General features: G+C 37.0%; 1 long non-coding RNA gene across 1 annotated transcript in view; it reads left to right on the top strand.

Moving 5' to 3' along the window:
- Positions 1-21,981, top strand: part of LOC136374045 (uncharacterized) — a 692,060-nt gene that overhangs the window by 455,022 nt on the left and 215,057 nt on the right. The window lies entirely within an intron of this gene.

The raw sequence follows: 21,981 nt of genomic DNA, 5'->3' as shown, positions 1-21,981 counted from the left end.
GCTCTAAAATACACCCCTGGATTTCTTAAAGAAAAAAAAAATCAAAAAGCATAAGTAATTAAGAAAAGGAAAAAATGGCCTACAGAAATTGTGTATCAGCATTCCAGATCACAGCTGATAAAAGTGGTGAAAGCTACCACCTACAATCCCCAGCATGCTTAAAAATACATCTTTCCCTTGGGGCCTCTGAACAGTTATGAATACAAAAATTAATTAGCTTTTTGAACTCAGAAGTCCAGTTTCTTAGATTGGATTTAAGTTTTAGATTAAATGTTTTGATGAGTGATTGCTACCTTTATATTTGTGTACATAAATGATTTCCCTCACTGTGGTCTTCGTGAGCATCTCTTGCATCAGGTTGCTGCAATTCACCTCCTTTTAGAAACACAGAATGGATTTAATTTCTTAATCAGTTTAATTTATTACATGTCTAGAGAGTCTAGAGTTGCAGAGAGCTGGGAAGAAATGGTCTCTCCTTTCTTTTTCTAAGCTTGTGTCAATAACTCAATCTTTTATAAAAATTAATTTTTTCTTTTTGTGGAGCAAGAGATTTTTGTTTCATTTCCCATCAAATCAGAATGAAAATTACTATAATGATGGGATAAAAACTTGTAATGAATGTAAGTGAAATTTCTTTATTTCCAGTTTTTTTTCTCATAGAATAGCCTTCCAAGCAAATATCCAAGACTTGACTTAACAGCAAGATAGACAATAGCAGACTTTGTTCACCACTCCAATTAATTAAAAAGATTCATTCAAAGTTGGTCTTTTTAGTTCCAACAGCTTTCAAGCACCAGATAAGGAAAGTGAAATTACTGTCAACTCTTCATTAAGTCAATACTGCCTGGAAATCAATATTAGCTGTACAAGATACCTGTGTATCCCATATTGCAGCAAAATAGAATAGAAATTTTTCTACAGATTTCCTGATGTTCAAAGTATCCTTGGTGCTTTTCAAGCGTATAAAACTCCCAAAGCATCACAGTCCTTGACCAAAACATTATTGTTTGAAGTCTTATACCTGATAGTATTAGTAACTCCCAATTCAAAAGACAGAAATAAACAACCTGGGGTTTGTTTTCTTTTTTTCCATTAGCGATTCTCCTTAGAAAATTAAAGACCTGTATTGTTGTATTGCATTAAGGCACTGTATTTTTAGTTATTTGCAGTTTTATGGAAGAGAAAATTATTGCAGTGAAAAAGTGTTTGAGTCCAAGTAGGAGTGCCATGTGATTTCCAGGAAAAATTAATACTCCACAGAAAATAATAGGAGCTACTGAAATCTAGACATCACCACTTCCATATTTGTATATTTGTTATCAGATTATTAAATGTATCTCAAGTCACACTGAATTTTGGTATTTTCAAGGAAAGAAGTACAAGCTGCCTGACACAGAATGCCACATAAAGTAGCGCCAAATGTACGTTCAAGACATTCAAGTTTAGAATATATATTGCTTCTAGGCACAAGCATCTTTTTCAATAGGCTACTGGACAAAAAAATAAACCATGGTAATTTTTTAAATTAGATTGGATGGGTATTTTGGCTGGTTGGTTTGGTTAATGATCCATCTATCACATTTGTTGGAATTCATAAATGAACTCTTTCTAATGAATTATTTCTTACAAATACCTGTTCATCCCCACCAAATAACCATTTTTCTGACTGCTGGGAAGAAGATAGTAGTGTACTGGAGAGGCAGGTAACTGTGGTTCCAGGAAGTGTACCTTAACAAATCACAGATAAGACATTCTGCCACAAAATAACATTCCAGATTTGTTATCAAAGAATCATTTATCACAGAACAAGATGTGAGAAAATCAGAGATTTATTCTGGAATTTTAGTGTAAAGAAAATGTTGTGCAAATGCATTGCCAATCCAAATACCTTCCACATTTTTTTTTTCATTTAGATTGTAATAAGGCTGTATATTTTTATATTCAGGAGATTGAAATGATCAATAGAATAAAACAGAACAAGCAAAAATCCCCCAAACAAAATCAGCAAACAACTAGCGAACTAGTTTCAAAACCTAGTTCTCTACTTCCAGGAAGCTTCTTATAAAGCCTATGAACATATGTGAGATCAATAACAGCAGATTTTTTTTCAGAGTTCAATGACTCTGAGTGGTTTATAGCATGATGTTTCCACAAAGTTTTTAAATCACTGGTGCATGAACATTCCCCTTACATGTATTAGCTGAAATTTGGGGTTTGACTACTCTGAGCAGCATAGTAATACAAACATCTGGATACAAAGTCAGGATTTGTGTGCATTAAACCAGGTTTTGAATTCCAAGAGCAGTGAGAAAATCGCAGTGGTATTTAGGCACTGGAAGCATCACCGTGCCTGCCCTTTTTGTGCACCGATCAATGTGTGTTGCTAACCAGATACAAACTTGATGTTTTCGAAAACAACACATGGTCATGAGGATCTACTGGAACACAATGTGTTTGGCCAGCATTCAAACCTCATGCCTAGTTTTTCAAGGGAAAAGCTGCATGCAATTAATCAGCATTCCTTTCTGCTTTCCAAATCTATCTGATTCCTTTTTCACTCTCTGGCTTGTTTAGTTTTTAATTTGTTTTCCACAGACGCTGTTTTGAGATGCATATGTATTTCACTGGAGTGCCACTGAGTTACAATTGTTCTAACACACAGAAAAGAAAAATAAATGTACCCATTATTCCAGCATTATTTTTCTGCCCCAGTGGGATTTGTATTTCTACAAACTGAGTGCCTGAAAGAACTGAAGTATGAATCTAATGGATGATTTGGAAATGAGGATAGAATTTCTAGATGGCATAGTCAAAATATCTGAATTATTCACCCACTTATGTGAATTCTGCATGCCATGACTGCACTCCTTCCCTTGCTTCCCAGAGCTACAGCTCTGGGAGGAAGATGATGTTTTCAGGATCTGGTTGTACCAACAGTGCTGAAGCTCAGGAAGGGCTGAGCACACCTGACAAATTTGCTCAGGGGAATTCACATCTTTTCTCAGGGGCTGAGTTTTCCCTTCATCTAAGCCACCAAGACATTTTAAGGGTATATTAATAATTTGAAGTTGTAAAAATATAAAAGCAAAACCCAATATAATTGAAATGTTATTTTTGCACACTTTTTATTTTAAGAATATAGTGAATAATGCAGATAATATAACATGCAGCAACAACAATGATCAAGTGAGCTGCTTGACCAAGCAAAAAGCTGGTGTTTTACACATTATGCTGAGCTTGGTGTGAAGGGTATATGGTACCTGATATTTTAGTTTAACACTAAGTGTGAAATGTGGATGAATTTGTAGTGTGTCCCTACAAGCCAAGTCATCACAGCTTCTTCTTTTCTGCCATTTCTTTTTTTTTTTTTTTTTAAGCATTTGCTCTTCCTTTTGTAGGCATATTGCCTGCTGAAATTGAGACTATAAGGCTAGATTTTGCCCTTTAGGTTCATCTCCATTTAAGTAAGGAATATCTTAAGAGATTTTTCAGCTGAGTGTTGGCAAATAGTGCTCACAATTTGTATTCATAAAGATTACATTTATTCAGCACTGTTTGCTTATAATGCAGAATGCGTTAGCTTTAAAAAGCTGGCAATGCCCTGAAAGAGCTCTGGTAACAACGTAAAAGTACTGAAATAAAATAACAGCACAGGGAAGCCTTTGTATTATTAATAATACAACATATACATCTTTGAGGCAGAGAGAAAAGTTGATTTTTAACACAATACTTCTAAATCCTTGAAGACACAGTGGACACAAATTGCATGTATATTTCTCAGCTCTTTGTGTTTTAAAACTGGTTACAAAAGCTATGCATGACTGACAGTTTTCACAGAGCGTGAGTCAGAAACAGCTTTTGAAATTCTAGATTATTTCAATGTTACAGAGTATTTGCAGTGCTTAATCATTTGTACTGCTTTAGTAGTTGAAAGGTTTAGAAGTAAGCATCAGCTAAAATCCAGAATAGTTTTGCTTTGAAAGTATTAAAGATCTGGGTAGGAAAATACCACCTCGAGCTTCAGGCAAACATGCTGAGCAAATTCAGTGTGTCTGTAAGTTGAAAATGGTATGGGATGACACCTATAGCACTGAAAAATTCCCATCTATCTGTTCTACATTTAATAATGTAAAGGTATCTGGGGGGGAATATATCAAAGGAGATGCCTGAAACCTGACAAAAAATGTGATGCAGTTGAAGTGCTAAAGCATCAGCTTGTGAAGACAAAATAATACTTACGGGTTGTGGCTGATGATTTTATCATTCACCCACACATTGTGGGATCTGGAGAAGATGCAGAGGCCTTTCGCTTTTCAATTGCTAGTGCCTCCCCATTAATTTTTTCCCCTCCAGCCCTGGTGTTACATTGCCTGGTGCCACACTGACATCTTTGTTTGCAGTGCTGTTTAGGCTGTGCTCACGCTGGTCACAGACCACTCAGTTCCCCTGAGTGCAGCATTGCAGCACAGACCCGGATCATGGTGAGGGCAATAAGCTGACCTCTGAAGTGCCTGAAGTAATTGATTTGACAGGGTTGCAAAAAGCTACTCATCTCCTGACCTTGTCATGTAAGACCATGCTGACATGGTTTTAATGTTGTATGTCACTGTTAATTCATTTGTCGCCAAGAATATTTCACTGGTCTGTCACAGCAACCACGCTAGACGGGGTTTCTTTCACAGAAGTTTAAAAGGCATCCCTTTTCCACAAAATTTGCTCACATCACAGATGACCTTTTTATTGTAGCTTTGAGCTTTGGCAGGGGAGGTGACCCTGACAGTTGCAGTTTACTTTGCTCTCTCTCTCTTTGAACATGTCTCATAATTGAAATGCTTTGCTTTATTAGCAGTGGGGGTGAGTATCTCTCCTTAGCTTTGATCTTCCTTTTTCTGGGTGCAGGACTTTTGTAAAGCAGAACAGAGTGGTCAGAGAAATACTATATATGACATTGTAAGTAAAGTCAGAACAAAAAGATATTGAAATTATGAAGGTAAAATAGACCGTAGACCATCTTACTGGGCAGGACATGCTTCAAATAACATTGGAAATTTCCCTGAATAAGAAATGTTGAAATGAAATGTTTTGATTCAGATAAAGCTATGATGTGTTTTCAGCTGAAAATTTTTCTGAAAAGATTTTAGCAACTTGTTACTCAATTTTTAAATAGTTCTCTGAAAAAAACAAAGAGAAAAATGGGTAAAAAAACCCTAAAATCCCAACTCTCTGAAAGATGTAAATTGTCATTTTATAGGGTAAACTCTACTGTACTATAAAGTGATAGTTTGCTGAAATCTTTAATATTTTTTAAGTAATATTTCCAGGAAAAGTTACTATTCTGTGTGAAAGGGGTTGAGAGAATAGATGGTTCTGTGAGAGTAGTAAATGCAGTAAAGAACAGAAAATTTAAAGCTTTGTTTTTACTTCGCAAAAACACAGACTAACATGCTGTTAAGCTGGCAAGTACAATACAAATACAACAGATTTAATGGTACGATATTTTGTTTTAAGAGGTAAATAAGAAAAGACAATAGGCAAGAACAATGCACCCATTACTTGTAACTAAGTTGTAAATGAAACCACTTTTCATTACCCTCCTCCTCTGTCATCCTTCCTAGTTTTCTTTCCATTGCCTCTATGGATGTCTCATTTCCATTCTGCATCTCCAGAGAAGCTATCTGAGGTCAGAAACAAAATTATTTGCAGTCCACGAAATAGGTTGCACCTTAAGTTTTCCAGAAGACAAACCACACATCCTATAGATGCTAAATATATTGCTGTCAATATCTCCACAGCTTTCTCAAACTTTACAAAACAAGGCTTCAAATATCACTCTGGCTAATATAGACTAAAAAAACTGGTTTTGAAAATGCTTTGCAGATCTTTGGTGGAAAGGACCTTATCTTTCTGCATATTCTCAAATGTTAACAAATTTAGTAGTTCCCAGCATGACTTCTTAGCTTAATTTAAATTTTTCTAATCTCCATTACCTATTTTTCCATAAAAGAACACAGAATATATCCTGAATGCATGAATACTTTATCTGATATGAGCTAGAAGGGGTGTTTCATATGAAATATTCTTATTACATCCTAGCATTTTCAGATGAGAAATTAATGGTAAAATACTTGCAAAATCAATGCTAGCATAAGTAATTTGAAAGATGAAAAGTGAATTGGGATGTGTTAATACCAAATGTACTAGACAAGACAAGATGTGGTGAAGTAAACATTAGAATTATTAAACACTCTGATGATACCATCCTCTCGTGATGAAATGTGAATAAAATTCCTTTAATACTTAAATCCACTGATACTTAATGTCAAATTCAATATAATAGGCTGGGCAAAATCCAATGTTATATAAACCTTTGTAGGTGAGCATAATATGAGCCTAATTTCTTAATTATTAAAGAAGGTCTTCTAAAATCGATGTCATTTAGCTTTTTATCTCTAGAATTAACACTTTGGAAAGAATGAAAATTAGCAAACTTCAGCAGATTCTAAGCTAACATCCTGCGATCATCACAAGCTCTTTCTGTGACAACCTCGTCCAAGGAATCAGGATAATGCCAATTCTCTGATTTTCATATTTTAGCACCTTGGCCCTCTTATCAGTTACCATTATATGGACTTTCTTATGAAAATTAGCAGAAAATGACATATTAGAGGCAGAGCTTCTTTAATGTCTTGCCTTCCAAGTGGCACAGGCATGTTGTCCTCTACTATTAAAAAATTACTTATCTGGAGAACCAGTGAACAAAATAGTGTTGGGTCTGTAAGGACACCTGCAAATTGTCCTTCTAGCTTGCCAATCCAATTTCTTTTGATCTGAAGTTAGAGGCTGCTTAGTACCATTATGCTTTTGTCATTCCCATTAAAGCATAGATTGGCTTGGTATCTTACTTCTTTAAAATTCCTATTTTCCCCAACATTTCATCCTAATGTATAGCAATACTTGAGGACCCTATTAATGATCCTTAAGCATTAAACAGCTTTCATAAGGTCAGAGATAGACGCCTCCTCTATTCACATTTATGTTCTTTGAAACCCCCTTTTTATCTTCAGCTGTGCTGGTTGGTACAGAATTTTTTTTTTTTCCAGATTCCATCCAGAATGTCCTTTCCAGACTTTTAATTTCCTTCTTCTTTTTTCTGCTTTTCCTGTCCTTTATCAGTGGAAGGCAGGGACACCTTCCACTAGACCAAAGTCCTTCCAAGTTGTCTTTCATTCTTTGTGGCCATGAAGAATGAACATTCTAGCTTCAGCTTTTAGAGAAGCATTGAATAAATTGAAACATTCATTATTTTTATTAAAATACAGTAAATAGTTTGCTTAAGAAAAGTAATTTAATGGAGAAGAGTGCTTTTTCATTGGCCATATGTATGTAAAAGTACAAACTTATCTGAAATTTTGAAAAGAGACAGGAGAGCAGAGTGGTGCTGCAGGACGGTTATCATAAGGTGTTTTAATCTACAAAGCTCTCTAAACATGTAGGCCACAAGCCAAAAGAGGGATTGAGGTCTGTTTAGCTACAGGTTCCCTGTATCTGTCTGCCTGGTCTCCCTTCATGCTCCCTGTCCAGCTACACTCTTTTTTCTCTTCTTCACTTTGGGCTCCCACCAAGCCGACACATTATGCAAATTTTCAGTGTACAAAAGGGGAACTCGTACCCCACCAGAGTCTATCTGCTATATAAAAAATGTTCCATCTGCATTGCATTCTAATGTCTAAGTTTCTATCACTATAATCGGAGTATTTTCCTATGAGAAACCACTATATCAAGAAGCTGATCGTCTATTACTGGTTTCTAAGGCTATCTTTTTCTGAGAATTTTGGCAAAAACCAAAAAGATTTAGAAAAAACCCAAAAACTATCCAATAGTTTTTGTAATTGTATATTACAATAGTCTTGTAATAACAATTAGAAAATGGCATTAATTTTAAGAATAATGTGGAAAGTCCACCTTCAGAGTGCAGGGAAAAACCCTGAATCTCACAGTAGTAAAAGAAAAAACAGGCTTCTCCTTGTTACTTATTTTTATTTTAGCCTTCACCAAAGCTGACAGTATCTCTGTGAATTTCATAAACAGACCTCTGCAAGCTGTTCAGAATTGCAAATATATACGGTGAGCTTTCTAAAGCAATAACATCCTAATCCAGTGATTAGTCCTGCTGTTATCGCAGTGAAGGTTGTAAAAAAAAGGAAGTTTAAAAAAAGAAAAAAAAAATTCCCAGAGCCCCTCCCAACTTCCTCATTTTTTTTTCTCTATTGTTTATTATGCAGAGTTATCACGCAGAGCCTAATATCAGCAGGTCCTTTCTGTAAAGAATTAATATTTCTGCTAGAAGGTATGAACACTTTCCTTACTTGCCTTATATCAGAATTGCCTTAGCACTCAGTGAAGGGTAGTGGCCAAATCTCAGCCTCCTGAGTCTAAGGAATTGTGGTGATCACCACTGACTAACCTGTTAGATTTCTGGATGCCTGGAAAGAGTGTGGTGACTGGATAATACACATTACAGCTACATACACAGCTGTATAGCTTGTGGCCAGATGTAAGCCAGATGAACTAGAAGCTAAATATGCACATTAGGGGCTCCTGTGCATCTTTTTCTTTTAAAGGCATCAGAGGCACAGAATCAAGGCACTGCCTCATGATGTGTGACTTCCAGACCAGGCTGACACACACCTGTGACCCTCAGAGACAGGGGTCAAGCCTGCAGCTGGCTGGTGCTGTTCTGGAAGAAAAGGCTAAACATACTGAATTATGATTATCAAAATGAGCTGGACTGAAATTTAAAGACTTGTATCTTGTTGTAAAAAAATTAACTAACTCTTTCTCACCCTGTATGTATTTGAACCCACTGTTAATGAACTGTCAAGGCTGACTGTACAGTGCTTTCAGAAATGCAGACCCACATTATAACACACTACTGGGAAAGCCCTGATTGTGTGTTCTGAGAATAAACATAGCACCCTCCAATTACAGCTTTCCTGGATATTAACAAACCCGGAAATGTATCTGTAATGAAAGAGCAGAAGATTGAAGTAATTTACATGAAAAGAGACGCTATTTTTCTCTTTTTAAAAATATTTCACTATCTAAAAAAAAAAAAAAAAAAAAAGACAAAGCCATAATAAAAAAAAAAAAAATCCTATGTAAATGGAATGTCAGTGTTTTCAGAAGGGTGATAAATAACCAGATGTAATTTCTGTTTATTGGGTGTTCTGCAAGTTACTCTCTTCTTTAATTTTAGAATAAATATCTTAGGTTTTATGCAATTAGGTAAGGAAAATAAAATGAAACAACATCATCCTTGTTTATTGGATTCATTATGTCAAAATGTTACATTATATATGGTTATCTACAGATGTTGAGAGCAAATTGATGCTATTTCTGCCAATAAGTAGGAGGATATTTGGAATCTGAGCAGCCAATATGCAAGGGTTTGTGGAATGATAATAAATAATAATGGAAAATATGGTTTTACTGTAAATCAGATCAAGATAAACTTCCATTTAGGGATCTCCATCTGGTATACCACCGAGAAATCTGCCTCCTGCCTTTACTGATTTGAGCCTATTGCATCTGAGATAAGTGTTTCCCAGGGTTCTGAGTGGACCTACTCTACATTAACCTCACCCCTACCCAGGCAACCAGTGCTCAGGAGTCCCATTTCAGCTCAGCCCTAAGCTCTGTCACAGATGTCCCTGTCTTCAGCCTTGGCCTTTGCCAGCCCTGGCTTGTTGACTTGACGTGAGGCATTACTTGCCACTTCCCATTTGTGTGCTGAGGGTTGGGATGTTGGTGGAACCTGCCCCTGCAGTTCTGAAGATCATCTTGCAGTCATGTGATGGGAGATGTCCCTGGTCAAATTGTCACCTTTTCCTGGGTTGTGGACAGCTCACGCTTTGTCCTTGCTTAGTAACTGCAGTCTTGAAGCTTTGGAGTACAATAAGAACGTTCCCTTCCCCGTTGAAATTAGGATTACTGCATACTTAGAAGTAACAGATGAAGGAAGAGTTCTTCAGCTTTCAGAATTGCTCTGAACTCTAACAGACTTGACAACTTGTATTTTTATCCTATTGCTTTTCGGTGAACAATGGTGCTATGATGTATAATCATGTATTAGGAAATCATCACTGAATCAGTATGTAGGCTTTGCTTCTGAGAACCCTAAACTGCTAAAATATGTAGCAGTGAACACAAAGAAACAAAACCAGTTATTGCTAAAGACTTAAATATGCCCGAAAACAGACCTAAAACAATTCCCCACTTAAATTCAGAATGGTATAATAAAATATAAACCTCTTTACGATATTTATTTACTTACACATTTCATTTTTGGTTTTGAGAATGCTCTTGTACATCACTAATCAAGTTGTTATTCCTTCACAGTATTTTTAAGTACTCGGGTTTGTTTGTTTGTTTATTTTGTTTTTCTATGTGGTGAGTTTCATTTCCTTCCAGATAATCGTGATTGCTGGTGGAACTTCAGGATTCACTTCTTGACAAGGGGTGGGGGTATAATGGGAGACTATCTTCTTTCCTTGAGGAAAAGTTTTACAAGAGTACTTCGTAATTTGTTTTCCTTTTCTGTCCAACAACTTTAGAAACTGTAAGTCAGTTCCAGCTAAAGGTCATAGTTTCTTCAGGGAAGAAAAGATGTTGCAAGGAATATTAGATACAAGAGAGGAATCCTGGTTTGTCTGCTAGCTGGAGACCACAGGCACTCTTTGCTTTGGGTAGTAATTAAAGGTGTTGAATCTGGCCTGGTGTCATACTGTGGCTGATGTGGATGCAAAAATACTGTAACAGAGAGCCTGTGACCAAAAAGCCTTATTATTTTAGGGTGAGAGTTTCACTTACATATTACACATGTAAAGCACTAATAGTCTGCATGAAAGGGCATGTAGGTCACTACTCTGCCAGAGGTGGTGTGAGACATTACACAGGGAGAATTTGCCAGCCTGGACACTGTCTTCCTCAATACCCAGCATCAGAGCTGTGCAATTATGGATGAGAATCCCTAATCCCTATCATACATAAAATAGCTTAATTATTTTTTTAACCTAATTATGTTTGCCTTCAAGGAGTTTGTTTCCCTCTTTGTTTGGTGACTATGTTTGGTGACAACATTGCCTCATATCTGCTCATATAAAACATGGAGCATAAAATCGTGGAATGATTTGGTTGGAAAAGACAATGAAAGGTCATCTGGCCCAATCTCATTTTTCACTATTTTCATCGGATCAGGTTACTCAAAGCACCTTTGAATGGTTCTAGGGATGAGGCAGCCACATCTCTGCGTAATCTGCATGTGTCTTGGCTAGCTTACCATAAAAAATATCCTCATTATATCCAGTCTAAACTTATCTGCTTAGAGTAAGTACTTACCTTCTTTTTAAGCATTATTTTTTCAAGATACCCCTTGTAGACCAATGCCTGTAATATAAAAGTGCCAGCTGAAGACCTAGAAGGTAGCTCCACAAAAGAAAAAAAGGATCTTAAAAATTCTTAAGTTTTAAAATCTTCAAGTTTAAAAACCTATATTTTAAAGTTCACAGTTAAAACTATAAACATTTACTTGTTTAATGTCTCCCAACAGCAGAAAAACCATTGACGCCATGAGATGATATGTTTTAAGAGAGTGAATAATTGCCCTATAGGGCAAACTATTGCCCCTTGTCCAGTCATTGCGGGTTTTACTACAAAGTTTGTCCTCATCTGCCTTGTAGCCCTGTCTACACACAGGAAGGAGCTCTAAGGTCTCTCCAGAGCCTTTTCTTTTCCAGACCAAACAACCCAAACTCTCTCAGCCCGGCTTAGTAGGAGAGATTCTATCTCTCATCTGTGAAAAGGGCAAGAGAAGAGAGAAATTAGACCAAACTGGGGTTTGTGGCAAGGTCAGTCAAGGTGCTTGTGCAATATGGCACATTAATAAGTGAGAATCCAAGTGCTCCCATTTCCCTCTTTGTGAAGAAAATGACACTGTCATTTTGTCTTGTTTTGTTTTGCATCACACTATTCTGAATTTCTTGTCTTGAGTAATTTTGGGAGATTGATTTACTTTTTTATTAATCAAGAGAGTTGTTTTGTTGAGCTTTCTTTTTGTTTTGTTTATAATTTCTCTTAAAACCTCCGATTCTCTTGTCCAGGAGGTTTTTAACAGCATATAGAAATAATTTTTTGACACTTGTATAGAGGGAAGATTCTCTTTAATTATATTTAATTATTACACTTTCCATATGAAGGGAGGAATCCAGTATTTATTGTGGCATTTTAAAAGTAGAGGCTGCTGTAATGCTTTGACTGCAGTATTCAAAAAGACTCACTCTCTCTGCACAGATTAAGGGTTCTGTTAGTTTTGCTTAAAGCAAATTATTTTAAAATGAAAGAAAGCCTGTAAATTAGTATTTTTTAATACATACTTCAGTATAGAGACTCAGGAGGATTAAGTAAACTGTTATCTGAACAACAACAAAAAACACCCCAACCCAACATCTAAACAAACCCTAATTTTCAATACTGTAATTAATTCTTTCCTGTGCTGTGTAATCAGCTATAGCTATTTAATCAACAAATGACATTTCCTGATATTAATTTGGTTTTTGACTTCCAACATTCCAACCAAAAATCTCATTTTTTCATACTGTTCAATAAGATGCATTCTAATAATTCAAGAGATCCAGAGGGGAAAAAATTCACAATCAAAAAATGTTTACTACTGTTTGATGTTGTATTTCCCCTGTTCTAAAGTAAAAAGTGCCTGGTTTTAATCAAGACTCAAAGTTTAGTTAAAAAAATAGTTTAAACAGTCTTGCAGCAGAGAAATTAAATGTCAAAATTCATTACACGGAGGGAACCCCAGATTTTTGAAATGAGATACTTTTTAGTTCATGGGTCTGGATCTCCTGGGCTGAAGGTGTGGCAAAAAGTGGAAACCCTGAAGTGCTCCAATAGCTCCTCCAGTGGGACTCATTGAGTGTAAGACATCAGGGTAAACAAGTCATGCTCTCTAAATGTAGCTTAGGCATCCTCATCTTCTTTGAACACACAGGTACTTTACAAGCAGTAACTCATACAATCTTTTTCCACAGCATGTATGAACTAAGTGCCATAATCTCCAGCTAAAGTGACTTTTTCCCATTAAAAGGAAAAAAAAAAGAAAAAAACACATAATTTATGAAGGAAATATGACTTTTAGCTAGTATTTATTTCTTTATTTTACTGCAGAATGGTGTTGGTTTTGATTTATTCTGTGTACTAATTGGGTATTCAACCTCACTTCTAAATGAAGCTCAAAAGTCCAGAGGAGTTTCTAGGCTGACTCTGAGCCCCCTGCCTGCAGAGACTCGCAGCTCTCAAAGTCAGTTCTGGTCTCCTCAGCGCTTCCCACTGAGTGATGCCAGGCAACAGAAGCTGAAGCATGCTCTGCCCCGAAGGCAGCATTGTGGCAGAGAGGGAATTGGGTACAAAACTGAGATGTGTATAATTTTTTTACACAATTTCAGTAAGAATTTCTGTGCCTGCATTGAAAGTAGCATCATCTTCTGGTGGAATCCCTTGAAGAGAGGTTTTACCAACATAGGACAATAAAATTAATGCTGACATGCCGTTAATTTAAATTAAGTCTCTTATTCCCAAGACTATGATAGTCCATCTGGGGATCAGTAGTTCGGTGTACACATGACAATATCAGAAGAAGGCTGATTACATTTCTTCTGCCTACTATTGCTGCCTGCCAGTGAGAAAACAAAATCCCAGCCTCCTTTATCCCCAAATGTTCCTACTTTATCCCAAGCTGACTGGAAAACTACAAAAACAAGCATCTCTTTTTGCTCACTAGGGAGTAAACAGCATTTCTCCCTAGATGGTTCAATATTTCTTGTGTCTTTGGTAACTGACACTACATTTCTGAATTATGATAAAATGTTTCACAATATGTGACTAACTGCAAATCATTTGAAGTAAACAAGTTATCAATTTTCATTTTACTGGCAATTTGTTTTGTTAGGGGTTTACATTAAGTGTTTCAAGAAATATCAATTTGTGTGGGGTTCTCCTTTCTTAGTTTAATTGTCTTGGTATTGAATAATTTACTCACTCACACTTTTCTATGAACTACTTCAATGTGTTTAAAAGCTCCAGCTTTTACTCCTTGTTCACATTAAGACAATTTAATTACCTGACCTTTCTACTTTCCTTTAAGACAACAGAATTAAGTGTTGCAATTATTTAGGTTTTTCAAACATTTTCACAGCCATGTATTGATTCCAATTAATGTTTGTTTCTTACTAGTCTTAGTTCATAGCAAATTGACCTCTACATTTAAGTTTTTCTGTTCATTTATCTGAAAAGGCCATTCTATTATTTTATGATTCTATGACTTATTTTTGTTTATGATTATTTTTACCTTTGTAAATTACCTTCTTTTGAAAAAAATTCTCAGAAGAAAACTGTCGTGATGATTTCATTGTATTGGAACTCTTTGAGGTCAAAAAAGCCTGATAATTTTTTCTTGAAGTTTAAGGGACATATCAGATGCATTAATTGATTATTGGCCTCATGTGTCTTTCCAAGATGGTTTTTTTTTCCCAACTGAGGCTCTTAATCTTCATTCTTCTGTTTATTATTTTGCCCTACGCTACCAATTGGAGGCTTCATCAAACTGAAGACCTCGTGTTAAGAATTGGAAATACAGTGCAAACTATGTCCTTGGACTAATATCTGTGATGTTAAAGGGCACATCTACTGTGCAATGAACACAGCTAATCCTGATTGTCATTGAGGTGGACTGTTACTCTCTAAGATACTCACATGGCTGTCACTACTTCATAATATTATCTGCAACTTATCAAAAGTTCTTCAATAATGTGAATATTGAGGAATTTCAACTACAAGCTTTATATATTTAGATGCTTATTCTCATCAAGTTGGCATAAAATCATTCAGGCAATCTGTATCAAAAGGGAATTGAACCTCAGCCAGAACTTCAAACTACTGAAATTATCTGTAGAATTTCCTGCGTTCTGATCAAATAATTTTTTAAAAATGTTGTTGGATAAAATGCACTAGATAGATGGAGGCATTTTTTTTTCTCTCAAAATAAAATTTTATTTACAATAAGTAAAAAAACACCTTGCCAGGAATGATTGACATTTTATTGAGAACCAGGGGAAAAGCAATTTGGGATCCTTTTCTCCAATGAATAAGCTGCAATGGATTTTGTTTAAAAAGAACAACTAAACAATATTTGGTTGAATTCCGAACAAATAAATATGTAAAATAGTGTCCATGCAAGGCGGGAGGAATTGGGGAGAAGAATCTAATATTTTCCGGAACTTAAAAGATGGATATTTCATCCTTATTTTTATTTCTGAGGTCTAAGTAAATTCTCAGCCTTCATAGAAAAAATGGCCAGATCATTTAATCCTAATGACATAAACCTTATCTATTGCACAATAAATGATAAGAGTTTTGTGGTGAGTGTTAAGGAATATGCTAAATCAGGAGGTTTACATATAATCTGGTGGAGAAGAATGTGTCTTTGGATGAGAAGCATTGAAAAAGATATTTTTTATAAGACTTCTGCACTGTCTTCTAAATTATAATCAAGTTGACCAACTCCAACTTAAGATGAGCCACTGCTCACCAGCTGGAATGAAAATTTTTAACAGGTGAAGTCTTAGTCTTGGTGAATCTGACTGGGACATATTCCCGGGGTACTAGACACTCCATCAAGGCATGTCAGAGTCCAGGGTAAATGGCAGTGGCAGAGAGTAGCATTTTAAGGACAGAGAATGCTGCTGCTTCTGCTGCTGACAAGGATGCTCAGCTTCCTTCAACTTGGCCAAGCTTGAGAGAGTAAAGTGAAAGCTGAATACCTTCTGGTTTGGGTTTTCATTGCAAGGATCTGAAGGTTGGATAACTCGGCATAAAATGATGCTTTGGCATTGAGGTGAACCTGGAGGAACTTTCAAGGAGAGCTTAGCACATGCCTCAGGAGGACAGGGAATTAAGGAATAGATTGAAGAAAAATAAATTGCATAAAAGGCTTTAAAGTGGGAACAGTTTTTGGATATAGATTGTGGGAGATGTTGAATTATTACTGCTGTCAATATAGATTTTTTGCCTGTGACATTAATTGTAATAATGTTTTCATCTAGAAAGCAATGTAGGTGGCTTATGAGAAATTATTTTTCTTCAAAAGGCTATGGAGTAAGGGAACTAAGCTGTAAGGCCAGAAATGTCCTCCATGTTAAAACATCAGTACAGGAAATTTCAGGGATAGGAGAGAGCACTTTGCAGTGATCTGTATGTAAGAAATGGATGGTTTAGCATTGTGCAGTTGTATGGTGATATTGGAAGAAATTTTGACTAGAAGCATATTTTAATGTTGATTTTTGTACTGTACCTGCTCATACAGAAACAGAAGTACTCATTGCTATGGAAATTTAGCATGAGCCCACACTTTGGTTATGTCCTTGCATTTAAAACACAGAAATAAAATTAAAAACCACTTTCATTTTTCATATGCTCTAATACTTAATAAGGTTGTTACCTAGTGACAATTATCCTCCTCTGAGATTAAGCAGGACAACAGGCTGTCTGTATGCAATATAGAGAAAAAAGCTATCTTTCATGGTAATAATATTGCAGAAACAGAACCTTGGAACAGTAGCAAAGACCCTTGACACTCAAATTAGAGAGATACAAATTTTTACTTCTCTTTTGAACAGTTTTTAAATGGGGCAACAGTAGGACTCATGTGAGTGAAAAGGTGTTTTCCTCACAGGTCTTCCAAATTATAACTGAGGTAAGGTTGGGTAAGCCTCTGTTTGAATTGGCACATTTGATCATATTACCTCTAAAGAGATTTTGCTACTTGTCCTCTTCTGAGTAGCCTTTGAGTGCATGTGGCCTTTTTATAATTACTTGTGGGAGAAGATTTTCTGTGCTACCTACATGAAGCTGAGAAACAGAAATACTGTCAGACTTGCCCAGGATCATACTAAAACTGAATATGAAGGAAAATAATTCAACTATCCTGACTTTTCATGTTTCTCTCTAAATACCAATCCTCTTTTAGATACTGTGAACATTTTTAAGGGCTCTGGTAGCACCAATATGGTCTTAACTCTTTGAAAATACCTCCTCTCAGTGCCTTTTATTTTATACTGTCCAGGTTGTTGTTATAGAAATTCTATACTGTATTATTAAAAAAAAAAAGTAAAAAGCTTGCTGCTTCCAAAAACAGTAGGGGGTGGGCTATTTGACAAATGAATCCTGTCCATATGGTGGTCAGAGAAATTATCTTAAATGCAGAGACAAGAATGAACTTGTTGAACAAGGCATTTATACAAAAACATCTGAATCTGTCAGCTGTAAAATGATTGTAAAGAAAAGCAGCTTAACATTCTGTTAGGCAAAAGTCCTATTGACCACAGCCACAGCTGCTGTGTCATTTCTGGTGTTTAGGAAGGCTGGAGTCACTGGAGTTTTCCTCAGCGTTAGAAGTATCCTGATGCTCTGATTCTTCCAACCCTAGTGTATATGTATATATAAGGAGTGTGTCCTTGCTTACATAAGGTGAAGGGGTTTTATAAGAGCTCTCTTCCTGGCAGATCTCCAGGTTGAAGCACCTGCAGCAAATAAAGCAGATGTCCCAAATACTTACCAGTGCATTGAGTTGTTTTAATGTCCCTGGGTAAGTTTTTGGCTCAAGTCTGACTGATTTTAGGGTAGTCTGCAAGTTAACTCCTCAGGTTCAAAGTACAAGGCATTTACCAGGCAATTCTGGAAACAGATCAGAGTATTGAGGTATAATCAAGCAAGTAATTTGAATCTTCTGCCTTATCTCACAGAGCCTTGATTCCCTTCAAAAGAAGAGAATATCTGTTAAGCTAATCTAAATAATTAGTTCTTGGACAACGATTTCTAAACAGAGAAAATGAAGATCCATGAAGAAAAAAAACCAAACTAAACCAAAAGCAAAAGCAAAAGCAAACAAACAAAATACTGAAACAACAGGAAAAGGGAAATAACAAGCTAGAATGAAATAGAAATATTTGTGTGTCCTCTCTAAAGTCCTCTCTAAAAGGATATAAACTCCTCACACAGTGAGCAAGCCACAGTTTGAATGCAGCAGAAAATAGTACCAAAACTTTTAGCTGTGGAGATATATTAAAAAATTGATTTCTAAACCAGATATGGAAGCACCTTCTCACAATTGCTGGCCACTTCCAGTGTCAGCTTGCCAGCTCTTTGGAGCCAGCATAAACTCTTCAGGTTGCTGTTGTTCCATGGGGCATTTGCTCTTGTAAGGAATGGCAAAGCTTAATGCAACAAATTATGGTCAAAATATTATTAAATTGTTGGTGTAGGTGTATAAAAGTAGTTTTGATAAATGGGCTGAGAGTGAGACTGGCAGACCTCTCCTCTGAGAAGTCTCATAAAAATGGAAATACTCTATCCAATGCTGCTAGGACAGGGCTTCTAGCAATGAAAATTGGAAGGGTATGGCACTGTTGCCTCAAACTGCTGCTTAGAGCAATTTACTAATTTCTATTAATTGCATTGAGAGACAATGGAACTTTCTTAGGAAAGTTCCATTTATCACTCTTATTTTAAGTGCAGATATTGTGATAAGTGTACACAAACACAATAATTCAAGCTACCACTCTGTATGAACTTTCATCATGTCCATTTCCACTGGCAAAGGATGACCAACTTCTCCAGGACAGAAAGGAAAAAATGTGCCACTGGCTAAAAAAAGGGTTGAAAGCAGTTTGTGCTGTTGATTGGTATGGGCCATAATTTGGTTTTCTGTCAAAGAGTCAGCATGCCAGCCATCGGAAATGATGAGCAATCTTAAACTGATTGTAAATTGCATCTGACTGATTAGCAAAGTAGTCAGCTGAAGCTGCGGAAATCAACACTGGGCATGCAGAGCACTTTCTCCTGCCAACAGGTCATGCAGCTGCAGCAAGTTCAACAAAATGGCAGATCTTTCAGTGCACAAAAGAGCACAAACTTGACAGTCCAACCCCATGCAAACACTTCACTGAAGTATCATTGGGTGTTTTGTTTCCCCTGTGACTCGCTCTTGGCCAGTATCCATCCACTCAGAGCCTCTTCAAATGACTGCTTGTGCACTTTATACAGCAATTTGGTTTTATTGGACAATCGTTACAGTGCCCAACTTCTGTGTAAAATTGCCCTGTACTTATTAGGAGAGATGTTGGCACTCAATTTACACTTTTTTTTTTTTTTTTTTTTTTTTTTTTTTTCCTTAAGACGTTTGCCTCCTTTTTCCTTGTCCTTTGAGTGAGCATTAATGTGGATGAGAAGCACAGGCTCCTGGAAATTATTAGAAGAGAGTTCCCTGCCAGACTATTGATTTCACTGTGTTGGTTTTGATTTCCTGCACGTAGCTGGTTAAACATAGACTCAGCAAAAGAATCATATCAATAAGTTAAGTTTAGCATGGATAAAAACATGTAATGTCTACTTTATATAAAATATATATTTAACTGACACACTTTTGGGAGAGCCTTCCTAGACAATGTGAATCTTTTATAACAATCACTAAGTTAAAATTCGTGGAAGCTTGGATTGTAGAGTTGCTGAAATGCTGGTTGGGTTAGCTAACATGAAAATCTTCCCTCCACCAAAGGCTGCAAAATAAGGGAAATTATTAATCTCTTACAATCAGATCACTGGAGTAGTTTCCTGAATATCAGATATTTAGAAATTCTGGTTTGTGTGATATGTAGGCTTTGTTTGATGTTGCTGCAATTATTTAAGTAGGAAGTGGCAGACAATATACGCAAGATGGAAAACATTGGCAGTGATAAGGGGATCTGCAACTGAGCTATTCATGGTGCAGAACTGCAAACTCTACCCACACTGCTGCTTGTGGAGCATGAACTGTGTACTCACACAATAGAGCACATGGCCTGAATCTCCTTCAGGCCCTAGGAAGCGCATTCAGAAGGCATATTTTTATACTTTTTTCAACTCAATATTCACTCCAAAAAGGCTAAGTCCTCTGTTACAACTTGCTAGCAGTGCCAGACTTGGTAAAAGCCAAATGCACATATTGTATGCTTTGAACTGGCAGCAGGTGAATAGGACTGTTGAGAGGAGAAAGAACCATGGAACACTCCCTAGGAGTGTGAGAGGGAAAGAGGATCATGTGAAGCACTTCTCCCTACTCTGTATTCAGAGGGAACTATTTGGTTCCTTGAAAAGCTAAGCCTGAGCAATAACCGAAATACATTGACTCAGGTCCAGGAACTTATACAACTTGCCAAGCTTTGCTTTCATTAGCACAACAAAAGTAGATTAAACAGACTGAAGAATGTGATTTATGTATGTGCTTCAGATATTTGATGTATGTGTTTCAGATATTTGAGGTCTTTTACCTTGGATTACCTCTGGCCCATTCTGCAGCCAAAATATCCCCCATGAACATGTATCCTGTAGCTGCCCAGAATATGACTATGTCTCTGAATATCTTCTCTGAGAACAAGAGAACTTTCAGCAGATCATCCTCAGAAGTACTATGCTGCCTTTTCATCTGTTTTACAGGAGATGACGACAGGAGTTTGAGTGGTATGGTTTTGGGTTTTTTTCATGGTGTCAGCCCCTTTGGAAGTTGGAATCAAGCTCAATTTCTACTCTTGGGTGACTTCAATAGTTATTTTTGTTCTGTGTCCTACCTGTCCTGTTCTTCCTGTTTCAAGAGCAATACAGTGGCACTGTCACCCAATTCCCCTCTTCTGCCAAACTACCGGCTGGGTCATTTGACCCAGGCAGGTGTAGCAGGAGGAGTAATTCATATGTCTGCAGAACATGGCTTGGAGGAAATTCTTGATGATCTGTTACCGATGTTCCCAGAATTAAAGCTCATATTCTTCCCCCTTTTCAATAGCACTGCTCTGTCTCAGTCAGAGGAAATTTATAAATGTAGGAGGGGAACTCAGATTAGTGGAACTGTAGTGTCCTCAGAGCAGAACTGGAAAGTCTGGAAGGTGCACAGAGATAGAAGGGAGGTCTCCTGCTATAAACTGTCCTCACAGTTTGCAATAGCTGAGCAAATTTTTGGGAGACCATACTTGATCTAAAGAACGTGATTTTACCACATTCCTAAGCTGCTCTCTCTGACACCTACTGGTCAATGGTTAGCTAGTTTGAGCTGTGGGACAAGTTGGCTGTGGTCAGGACAGCTGAGGTGTCTCCGTAGCCATCATCCAAACATTACTCCCTTGATGCTAACATCCCACTCCCTCTTATAAACAGCTATCTAGTCCTCGCTTTGTGTAGATTCCTGAAGTTTATGAGCATTGTTTGCCATGGTCTTCCCTACAATCCAGTATAGTTATGATTTCATTTCAGTACAAGCCTTGTGTCCTGGTTTAACCCCAGGCAGCAGCCAAGCCCCACACAGGCACTCAATCATTCCCCCACCAGCAGGATCCAGAGGAGAAAGAAGTATAAAAGCTGGAAAACATGAGGGTGGCATAAAAACAGTTTAATAGGGAAAGGGAAAGCAAAGCCCACACAAAAATAAAACTAAACAAGGACTGATTCACTGCTTCCCATGGTTGGGCAGGTGTTCAGCCATCTCCAGGAGAGCAGGACTCCATCAGATGTAACCATTTCTTGGGTAGACAAGCACCATCATTTCAAACATCTTCTCCTTCTTCGTTTTACCCTCCTTCCTAGACTGAGCATGATGTCATGTGGTCATTTATATCCTTTGGTCATTTGGGGTCATCTGTCCTGGCTGTGTCTCCTCTCAATCTCCCATGCACTCCCAGTCCCCTTCACCAGTAGGGCAGTATGAAAAGCAACAAAGGCCTTGGCCCTGTGTAAGCCCTGCCCATCAATAACAAAAACATCTCTGCATTATCAACTTTGTGTTTAGCACAAACACAGCCCCATGTCATCCAATGTGAAGAAAATTGACTCTAC

Source organism: Sylvia atricapilla, chromosome 2, assembly GCF_009819655.1.
Source record: "Sylvia atricapilla isolate bSylAtr1 chromosome 2, bSylAtr1.pri, whole genome shotgun sequence".
In the NCBI taxonomy this organism is placed as follows: domain Eukaryota; kingdom Metazoa; phylum Chordata; class Aves; order Passeriformes; family Sylviidae; genus Sylvia; species Sylvia atricapilla.
Note: the sequence above shows the minus strand (reverse complement) of the source record. Positions and strands in the feature narration are given on the sequence as shown.